The sequence below is a fragment of the Garra rufa genome, chromosome 14, assembly GCF_049309525.1.
Source record: "Garra rufa chromosome 14, GarRuf1.0, whole genome shotgun sequence".
Classification (NCBI taxonomy): domain Eukaryota; kingdom Metazoa; phylum Chordata; class Actinopteri; order Cypriniformes; family Cyprinidae; genus Garra; species Garra rufa.
In genome coordinates, this window is record NC_133374.1 from 32,019,095 (window position 1) to 32,031,551 (window position 12,457).

Below are 12,457 nucleotides of genomic sequence, written 5' to 3' on the forward strand. Positions count from 1 at the left end.
TTATCAGAATTTTAAATACATTATTCTAGTCTTTATTGTCACATGATCCCTCACAAATCATTCTAATATGCTGATTTGCTGCTCAAGAAACATTTCTGATTATCAATTTGTGGTGGTTAATATTTTTGTGGAAACTGTGCTACTTTTTTTTCAAGATTCTGAATAGAAAGTTATATAAGAGTTTTTTTTCAAGTTTCAAGTTTGCGACTTTATCTCACCATTCTGACTTTTTTGTTAGAAATGCATAATACAAACTCGCAATTCTGACTTTTTTTTCTCAGAATTGAGAGATATAAACTCGCAATTGTGAGTTACAAAGTCTGAATTGCTAGATAAAAACCCTACCATTCTGATTTTTGATTTAAGTTTTTTTTGTCAGAACTGCATGATGCAAACTCGCAAACCTGTGACTTTTTCTCTGTGAGATGTAAACTCACAATTTTGAAAGGGTAAAGACTGATATGATACTCACTATACTCACAATTATAACTTTTTTCTCAGAATTTCAAGTTTATATCTCGCGATTGCCTGTTATAAAGTCAGAACATAAACTCTGATTCTGAGAAAAAATTTAGAATTGTGAGTTTATATCTTGCATATCTAAGAATCACAACTTTTTTATTCTCAAAATACTTTTAATTTCTCAGAATTGTGACTTTATTTCTCAGAATTGCAAGAAAAGTCAGAATTGTGAGATGTAAACCAAAAGTATTTTTGTTCTCAGAATTGCTACTTTATTTTTCAGAATTGTGACATTATTTCCCAAAACTGCCACTTTATTTCTCAGAACTGAAAGAAAAGCCTTGCAATTGCGAGAAAAAAAAAGTCAGAATTGGGAGATGTAAACTCATAAAATAATATACAAATTTTGAGTTTATATCTTCGCAATTAATTTTTCAGAATTTCAGTTTATTTCTTAAAATTGCAAGAAAAAAAGTCTGAATTGTGAGATGTAAACTCACAATTGTAAAAAAAAAGAAAGAATTGTGGGTTTATATCTTGCAATTGTGACTATTTCTCAGAATTGCAACTTTTTTATTCTCAGAATTGCCACTTTATTCTCAAAATTGCTACTTTATTTTTCAGAATTGCTACTTTTTTATTCTCAGAATTGCGACTTTTTATTTCTCAAAATTCCGAGAGAAAAATCTGAATTGTGAGATGTAAACTCACAATTGTAAAAAACAAGAAAGAATTGTGGGTTTATATCTTGCAATTGTGAATATTTCTCAGAATTGCAACTTTTTTATTCTCAGAATTGCTACTTTTTTATTCTCAAAATTGCTACTATATTTTTCAGAATTGTGACTATTTCTCAGAATTGCAATTTTTTTTTTAGAATTGCTACTTTTTTATTCTCAGAATTGCTACTATTTTATTCTCATAATTGCTACTTTTTTATTCTCAGAATTGCTACTTTTTTATTCTCAAAATTGCTACTTTATTTTTCAGAATTGTGACTATTTCTCAGAATTGCAATTTTTTTTTTAGAATTGCTACTTTTTTATTCTCAGAATTGCTACTATTTTATTCACAGAATTGCTACTTTTTTATTCTCAGAATTGCTACTTTTTTATTTCTCAAAATTGCAAGAAAAAAATCTGAATTCTGAAATGTAAACTTGCAGTTGTGAGAAGAAAAAGTCAAAATTGTGAGATATAAACGCACAATTGCAAGAAAAAAGTTAGAATTGCGAGATTATGAGATAAAAAGGTTGCAATTTTTTATTCAGTGGCAGAAATGGGCTTCCATACATTTATACTATTAAATTAGCCTACATAAGATATATTACAATTATATCTGACACTGACACCAATGCTCTCTAGATACTAGCATCGCCCATTAAACAACCACTACTGGTTGACCACTTCTCCTCTGCACTAACGCTTCATATCTAATCTCATCATCTCATCCAACATTGCATAATAGGCTTTTATAGACTATTCATCAATGCAATACAATGTCAACAAAATAGTCATCAAAACTGCACAGAAATGCACGTAAGTCCTAGCTGAAGACACAATGACATGATAGCAGCATGTCATAGCAGTGAGTGAGCGTGTGGTGGAGAAGTTCAGTGGGGTCGGAGTGGGTCTTGACCCGGCCCACGCAGCAGGCCACAGGGTGAAACAAGCACGTCCCAAAAGCTCTTTGTGTTGGAAGACGACAGAGAACAGACTATTTGCATGCGTGGGTATGACATGCACTCAGCAATAACAGCTGGAACAGAGGAAGATTTCAGTGTTAGAGGAGGAGGACGTATGGAAGTGTACATAGAGCATAACAGAACAGCATGTACATTCTCAAAGTGTGCCAGAGCGTGTTGGACAAACATCAAATGAGCTGAAATCACTTCTGAGCTGTGTGTTGTCTACAAAGGCAGTCATGGACATCAAAAGTAATTGATTTTTGAATACTGAACAGTCTATATTAAAAATACACACAAATCGCTAGTAAAATAGACCTTTTTATTTTATTTAAAAACAAAATGCAAGTTAGATTCGTTTATTTGTAATAAAATATGTTATGTATTGAATAGAGAATAATTGTTTTTTATATAGGATTGACAAAATTCACAAAGGACATATACACTCTTAAAAATAAAGGTGCTTCACAAGGCCATAGAAGAACCTTTTTTGTTGAAATGGTCCCATAAAGAACCTTTAACATCTGCAGAACCTTTCTGTTTCACAAAAGTTTCTTTGTGGTGAAAGAAGGTTCTTCAGATTATAAAAAGGTAAGAAAGAGATGGTTCTTTAAAGAACCTTTGACTGAATGGTTCTTTGCGGAATCAAAAATGGTTCTTCTAAGGCATCGCTGTGAAGAACCTTTTAATTTAAAAGGTTCTTCACAGCGATGCCTTAGAACAGGGGTTTTCAAACCTGTCCTGGAGCCTCCCCTGCCCTGCACATTTTGCTTGTCTCTCTCATCTAATACACCTGATTCAAATCATCAGCTCATTAGTAGAGACTGCAAGACCTGAATTGGGTGTGCCTAATAAGGGAGACATACAAAATGTGCAGGGCAGGGGAGGCTCCAGGACAGGTTTGAAAACCCCTGCCTTAGAAGAACCATTTTTGATTCCGCAAAAGTTTTAAAGCACCTTTATTTTTAAGAGTGTACACTGCAATTTAAAAAACTGAGGTCTATAATGTAGTTATTTATTTATTTGTAAGAAACTAGTACTTTTATTTAGCAAGATGCATTAATCAAAAGTGACAGTAAAGACTGCTTTTTACAACATTGAAAATAAGAAATGTTACTTCAGCACTAAATCACCATATTAGACTGATTTCTGAAGGATCATGTGACACTGAAGATTGGAGTAATGATTTTTCCTTAACACAAATATAAGTACATTATAAAAAAGCCATTAAAATAAAAAACAGCTATTTTAAATGGTGGTAAGATTTCATAATATTGATTTGGATTCAAAAACATTTAAAAAAACTTGTTTAATGTTAGTGTACAATTTTCTATTTAATATAAGATGCCTCAAAATTCAGTTTAGACGACTAGGTTCTGGAACTGATCTATCATGAATTATCTGTCATAATGGAAAAAGGTAAAAACGGCAAGCCCTTCAATGAATAAATGACTTCCGCAAACACTCCAAAATGACATTTAGGCATAATAAATCATATTAAATTAAGTGGTCCAGACTCAGACAGTAAGCTAATGGGTGCTATTTCTGGTGCAAGTGTGTGTACTCTGACAACATGACCTTGAGCTTGTCTTCATGGAAAAGCAGTCGGTGCATAAATGTTCACAGCGTCCGTACAGATAGTAGAAACTTAAACATCAGATTATTGACAAGGTTGAATGTTTAAAACTAAATTACTTGTGTCTGACATGTGCGAGATGTATCAGTTCCCTTTAAGGAATTTAAAAGGAAGTTAAAGGGTGTTGAAAAGTCATGTTAAATATTCGAGAGGTCTGAATTTTAGGTCCAAGTTTACCAAAGTAACTGCTGAACACCGTTTGTAAGACAGCCAGACCAATGTACTTCCAAATAATGGTAAAGTCTAAACTCAGCTACAAAGCAAACCAAGTCAAATTAAGTCATCATCATATGATTAACAAATGACTTTTCAAATTTCACTTCCTATAATAGGGTCTATGTTAAAATAACGAAATATCATATCCTCTAAACTAAACTAAATACAAGTGAAGCAAGGCAGAGCATGGTTACATGTTAGTGGCTTATTACCCACCGTTTTATCATGTATTTGGGAAAGCAACATGTGCCAACCAGCTTCCCGTACTTGTAGAGAAGTGGTGGGTAACACTTTAGAACAGGGAACACCTATTCACTATTAACTACGACTTTTCCCTCAATAAATTCCTAATTTGCTACTTATTTATAGTTAGTAAGGTAGTTGTTACGTTTAGGTATTGGGTACTCTGAGGTAAACAAGCCCAACACAGATGGGAAACACATAGCAGAATAAAAGTGCACATTCACTCTCTGACAGCAGATGGCGCTAATGGAACGGCAGAAATGCAGTCGTTATTCAATTTATATCTCACTTTATACATCTTTTTGTTTATTGCTTTGTTGTATTTAAATGTTCAGTTCTTTGATATTTGGTGTTAAAAGAAAAAAGTTACTCAACTTGTGATATGGTATTATAACTCTTTTTTTTGCAACTAAATTTCTATATTGTAATACCATATACCGTGATAAAAGCATTAGCAATTATTGCAACATGAAAAGATACCATCACATACCATTAATACTAACAATATTAGCATTGTAATTTTACAGTTTTAATGCCAAAAATTTGAATAATAATAATAATAATAATAATAATAATAATAACAATTATTACAACATTATTATTAGACTTGTTTTTTATTTTACAATTTGATACTACAATAGTATTAGTAGCATTTTTTTTTGTCATTTTAGATTTTCTATTTATTATCTTCAAAGCCATATTGACATTTAATCACAAAATTCTGCAGCCCTACAAAAATGCACAGCAATCATGATTTTTTTTTTTTTTATCTTTTTACCTACAATTAGATATTTTCGCAAAATTGTGCAGCCCTACCACAATGCACTGCGTTTACCATGGCCATTTTTTACAAGACCAGGCAATATCAACCTCAATTTTGAAATAACCATGCAAAGTATTGAATAAATACTATTTTTGGTAGGGCTGTAAAATTGATTAATCGTGATTAATCCTTTCCAAACCAAAGTATGTGTTTACATAATATATACGTGCACACTGTATATTTCTATGTATACATAAATATATTACATTTATCTCTTAAATACATACATGTAGCCTATATAGGACTGTCACGATTATATCGTACGTATATCTCACAGCGGCTCCATTCACAGTAAATGCTGCTCCACACAAACTGTTCATATCATTTACATGTGTGGAGCATCTTAATCTCTGCATTTTGCTGTGGTTTTGGGTTTATTATAACAACGTGTATAGCAACGTGTGCCATTTCATCAGATTTGTAAGATAAATCATTTATAAACCTACATTAGGAATACATCAATATCTTTCTAAATATGATAACTGTTCAACGAGATATCAAAATAAAAGCTCAAACCTTTTAATATAAACATATTCAAGAAACTACAGTAGCTGTAGGATTCCTGTCACAAAGAAATGGTCAAATATCAAAGATTAAGTGGACATTTGAATTAAATATTAAGTCAATATTGAAAGATTTGATCATGCTGTCAGGCCGTTGGTGCCCTTTTGCAGGCCTTTGCCATTGTTTATAATACATTATGTATTTTCACAGTTTTGTTCAATAAAACCATATGATTACTTGCTTTCGATACTTCATTTGAACCCATTATTATTGCCTCATTGCTATTATATATGTATTTTAAGTCATTTCAAAGGCTATTGTTTGCTTAGATCTATTTTCACTACCTAAAAAAAATATATATATAATAATCTGATTATTCGATTAATCATCAGAATAATCTGCCAATTACTTGATTACCAAAATAATTGTTAGTGACAGCCTTACATGTATACACACACACACACATATTATATAAGCACATACTTTTGTTTTGGAAGTGATTAATCACGATTAATCGATTATACAGCCCTACTTTTTGGCATGATAATTGTTGCATAACACATACAGTGCCAGATGCTATCTAAAAAAATAATACAGAATTTAGGGGGGTAAAAAACAGCATAAGAAGTGTATCTATGCCTTGATCTGCTACAGTGGGACAGATAAATCATACCGTATGTCACTCATGACAAATGCTACAGAGAAGTCAAGTTAAGTATTCTAGTAGGGATCTCAGCGTGTTGTGTCCTGAACGAACGATGGATTGTCGTTTAGTGTGCCCCTGGAGATTGTCTAAGGATATCAATACGCCATAGAAGAGCAATTACAGTGCCAGGGCAAGATGGTCACTCTTTCTCTATTGGCATGGAAAGGTGATTTGTAGGCCAAGTGCAATGAAACAGACTCAGTTTGACAGGGGGATTGATGGGGGGTTGGAAGCGAGAAAGGAGAGATGAGAGTGAGGGGGAGATTTCTGCAACATGAAACTACTATCCACATTAACCACATGAATATTTTAACATCTACAGCACAAATACATCAGTCGATAATCAGACAAAAGACACGTCTGAAGCCTTCAACCAGTGATTTAAAGGGGACGCATGCTTTATGGCTACATAACAATGTTAGTGTGCATACTAAACTGTAAACACTGCTATTTATATGTCGAGAAAGATAAATTAAAGTTGAGGTTGATAATATTTCTAACTCATACATCATAATAGAAACAGAATAGGATTTCCTTGCAGCATGCTCTATTTTATACTGTATATTTTGGAAAATGCTGTACTATTTATACTGGCATCATTCCATTTATACAAATTTTGCCTAATGCATTTGCATACTGGGAATAAATGATATGTTCTGTTGATAATAGTAAGAGCAGAATGCTATTCAAAACAGCCTTTAGAGCTTGAACGACATGAACCTGCTTTCACAATCCATTTTACTTCATTAATGTGACATTTCTGAATGAAACCATTTAATTAAAACAATAAATAAACAAGGACGGCACTTTATTTTATCCATCAGTAACTGATTGGAACATGAAAGTGCTATTTCTGTCACAGACGGTCGTGACAGGTTTGGTGACGTCAACCTTAAAAGCAAACTTTCAGAGACGGAACAAGATATTAGCATTGATTATGAAGACAAATGTTTGTTTTCTTTGGAAGAACATGCAACAATACATCATTAAAGGGAAAGTTCAGTGAAGATATTTTGAGGAATGTTGACTATTAAATAACCCTGGAGACCATTATATTCAACATTTATTTGCTAAAGACATCTTATTTCAAGATGATTTCCCAAAGAAACACATTAGAACTTTGGGAGCACATTAAGAAGAAAAAAAAAAAAACTTTAGGAGTGCAATACAAATTGATAAAATATTCAGTTTTTCCTGTTTTTAAAGGGATAAATTTATAAGCAAAATTATTTATTTTTTTAAACCGAAAAAATACATCAGGGTTTATCACAGTTTATATATTTTTTCTGCTTCCGACTCTATTTAAAAATCATAAATTTATATTAATTTGAATTAAAACGTTTTAATCCCTAAATGTAAGACTTATTTAAAATAAGACATATTTTGTACCATTAAAGATATTAGGGTTCGCACTTATGTCACGGTTCGATCAATTACCCGGATACGTGGCCATATTGGAGATACTCAGATGTAAACAACAGCATTTATTGCATGGCTAATGTGCCACTGAATAAGTTGTTCTGCTAATTTATGCTGTCTAAACCACAGAAAAAACCCATGGAAGCGGCTAAATCATATATAAAAGGACTTAGTAAGCAGGAAGGGGCGCAATATTTTGACAAACTAAAGGTAATAGGTGGTAAAGATATGTACGAGCAGTATTAAGTAAGATATTAGCATAATATTTCACCTAAGTGACCAGGAAATGATAAGAACAAACACGAATGTTGTCAAGATACTTGCCCTGGAAATCCGGGTTCATTTTGGCCAACCAATAATTGACCATTTTCATCAGCAAAATAAACAAGTTTGGTTCGGTTTAGTGGCATTGTTTACATTCAGTGCTGCCAATATGGCTGATTGATGACTTGTCGTGAAAACACTCTATAAGACTTTTGATTAACTTACAGTACATAAAACTATTTTTCCCCCTCGCACACACGCTAAACACATTTTACGTTTGCAGCAAACCTACTTTTAGTTGCAAATTTGAGTGAAAAGCTAACACTGTGAAGTCCTAGGTAAGTACACTATCCCTGAACTATCCCTTTAACAATAAGAGCAGGAAAGTGTATGTAAACAGTCATTTTTAATTTGATTTTATGTTGACCATAAAAAGATGGAGGATACTGCACAATATACTGCAAAATGTGTATAAAATCATTCATTTTAGTGATCAAATAATTAGTAACACCAAAGAGAAAAAATATAGTACCTCTTCTAGTAAACATTCCCTTTTCAAATGATCAGTGCTCACCAAAGCAAGGACAAGTGGTGCTTGTTTGAAGAAGTGATTTTCTCTCAGTGTGTAGAAATTAAACAAAGCTAGACACAGTTCATGCAGAGCAATGATGTGTGATGTTGATAATGGAAGTCACATGTGCAAAGTCACAGTAATGAAACTAACTATCCTTAAACCACAGATGTCAAGTTTCTAGTAAAGCTGCTGTAAGTGATTTCAGTAACTTCAACCAGACTGAGTCATCCATTCAACCACACACTCTTTAAAAACCCACCAAACTCCTAACAAAACAACGTATTCATGAACAAACGGAACAAACTAAACAAGTTGTTCAAGAACGAACTGCACAAATAAACAAACTGTACGTGAACAAAGATCTTCTGACTCAACAAAAGGAATTGAATTTCATTCAGAATGAGAAAGAGAAGAAGGGATTATGAATGTGTTAGAATGACGAATGTCCAAACAAATAAAATCACACAAGGATATTATTAAAACTCTTATCATTTATGCCGTTTTTCCCACCACATCTTGATAAAAGCCAAGCACAAAATGGAACAAATGAAAAAATGGAAAGGAAAGAAGACATGAATTGTTGTCATTTGTAGCAAAGTGCTTACATGGAAAAACAAGTTTACATTTGACTTGTTTCAGTTAACCCAGTATTTTTAATGAATCAGTTAAGTGAATGATTCAATGATACACAAAAATGCTCATGCTTTGCTCTTTCACCTAATGGTACAGAAGTCGCTTGTTTTCCACTGAATAAGAAATAAAATAATTCTATAATTAATAATAAAATAATTCTGACTTTTTTTTCTTGCAAATGCAAGTTCACATCTCCCAGATTTTTCTCCCAGATTCTTTTCTCAGAATTGGAGGATATAAACTTGCAACTGTGAGAAAAAAGTCAGAATTGGGATATAAACTCACAACTACAAGAAAAAAGTCAGAATCGGGAGATATAAACTCACAATTCTGACATTTTTCCTCAAAATTGGGATATAAACTCATAACTACAAGAAAAATGTCAGAATTGTGAGATATAAACTCACAATTCTGACTTTTTTCCTCAGAATTGGGATATAAACTCACAACTACAAGAAAAAAAGTGAGAATTGTTAGATATAAACTCACAATTCTGACTTTTTTCCTCAGAATTGGGATATAAACTCACAACTACAAGAAAAAAGTCAGAATTGTGAGATATAAACTCACAATTCTGACTTTTTTCCTCAGAATTGGGATATAAACTCACAACTACAAGAAAAAAGTCAGAATTGTTAGTTATAAACTCACAATTCTGACTTTTTTCATCAGAATTGGGATATAAACTCACAACTACAAGAAAAAAGTCAGAATCGGGAGATATAAACTCACAATTCTGACATTTTTCCTCAGAATTGGGATATAAACTCACAACTACAAGAAAAAAGTCAGAATTGTTAGATATAAACTCACAATTCTGACTTTTTTCCTCAGAATTGGGATATAAACTCACAACTACAAGAAAAAAGTCAGAATTGTTAGTTATAAACTCACAATTCTGACTTTTTTCCTCAGAATTGGGATATAAACTCACAACTACAAGAAAAAAAGTCAGAATCGGGAGATATAAACTCACAATTCTGACTTTTTTCCTCAGAATTGGGATATAAACTCACAATAGGGCTGTGCAATATGGACAAAATAATCATATTGCGATTTTTTGAAGGAATATTGCGATTGCGATTTTATTTGCGATTTTTTTTTTTTTTTGCTTTTTCAAACAAGCTACATACATACATTCTAAATGTATTCAGTGCACAAGAAGTAACAAAGAATAACAAAACATTTCACCATGAAATAACATAGTTTTAAGTTTAATAAACAAAACTGTAGTAAAATTGTCTTTAAAACAGACAACATAAAATAAATAAGCCATTTTACTTTTTTCCCGGTACTTTAGCCTACTTTGTGCAATAACGAATACATTCATTTCAGTGGAAAAATTTTGCTTTTTTTTATTTTATTTTTTTTATTTTTTTTTAGAAATTCTTATGTGTTTTAATTTTTCTGATAATGAAAAAGCATAAACATTTATTTATTTTTAATCAAATGAAAAATAAACCCTTTTAATTTGTCAAACAAACAGAAATTTACTGTTAAAATCAATGCGTGGAAGAAAAATTATATTCTGTTTAAAACATTTAAATAATAATTAAGTGGTTAATCTTGTTGTAAATTTTTTTATCATATATATTGTTTTATGTAAATTATTTAAATAGGAATATATAAACACCTAATACTGTACAAAAGTAATACAGGACTAATATTGTTCTGTTACATGTTAAACCGTACTTTTATTTTGACAGGTTGCAGTGAAGTTTCTGTGTGTATATGATGCTAGTTTTCTCAAATGAAACGGTAAAAGTGAAACTCACAGCAGCGATTTGGCGATTGAGTTTATCTGTTCACGTGAGATGCAAATGCCAAAAATTAGCGGGAGCGTCACGTAGTGCTGGGCGATATGGAAAAATCATGTATCACGATATGGATTATTTTATATCACGATAACGATATATATCACGATATACCAAAATAAAGTACGTTTTCAGTTATTCCCTGAAGTTTGACATAAATATCATTGCATAATTTTTTTGCAACTTTATTTTTTTTCCGTTATTTGAAGTGACATTTAACTGAACTGTCACAAATGAGAAAAATACATTTTAGTGCAGCAGTATTGTGCAGACTACTGATCCGTGGCTGTTTACCACAAACACACCATTTATCCGTTATTTTAATTTCAAATCCAAACGTGCTTTTTCAGCATTGGGATACTCTTTTATCACAGTACACTAAAACAATAATACTAGACATATTCACGTTTAAACTCAACGTATTATAAACAACGTAGGCTATTATTCAATTCACTTGACTTCTAGATTTGTATTAAGTTGTTCAAGCAAGTTGCAACACATTTAAACACAGCATAGGTAGGCTATAGCTTCCTTTTCATATTGAAATTGGGCTATCACAAATATTTTAAATTAAAACTTACCACAGACAAGCAGTCGGCTCTCTGTGCCTTTCTTTCGTATTAAATCTTTATTAAAAACCATATTTTAAAGAACTTTTCTACCTGGACAAGTGCATCTATTATGTTGCCTTGTTTATTTAAAACTGCACTATTTTAAACCTAGCCAAAAAGCCACGTGTTGACTGTGAAACACAGTAGACTGCATTTATATGCATTTATGGTACATTTCCGTGTCAATCCATGTTCATTTTTACAGCGAACAATGCGCTGTCACTTTAATTCAGCGCATGCAGCGCAGCAAAAACAGACTGTGCCGAAAGGATCGCTCCGCTGCTGCAAACACACCGCTTCTGGAACGCACTGCCGGACAGCAACCGCGTGCAGTGTGAACGATCTGGGCTGCGTTTCCCAAAAGCATCGTAAGCATAAGTTGATCGTAGCTCCATTGGTTTCAATGGGTCTACGATGTACTTAAGCTTACGATGCTTTTGGGAAACGCAGCCCTGATCCGTTAACATGGGTGCGGAAAAAAATACGCAACGCATATGCACTGCAGACGAAGTATGTGCGAAACAGGCGTGAAACGGTCGGGCGCGGAAACAGTCTTTTGACAGAGTTTGCACATGACTTCTGGTTCTTGAAGTCAAAACGCAACAAAATCACTGACGTACCCCCACGTGTCGGTAAAAGTACTTATTGTCTGCTGCCTGCGTAGCAGTTTCAGTTTGTTGCGACTCGATCCGGTTATTCATCTTCAACCTCTTGCGTCTCCATCTTTAGGCTAGGCACTCACGAGTTAAAGCATGTCGCAACAACATAAAGCGTCACGTCGCACAGGACGGAGTTTTTTTGTGGAAAAGTTCGTTTTTATTCTTGATGATCACTTATAGGGTAGAGTATGTATTGCACAGCAACAAGA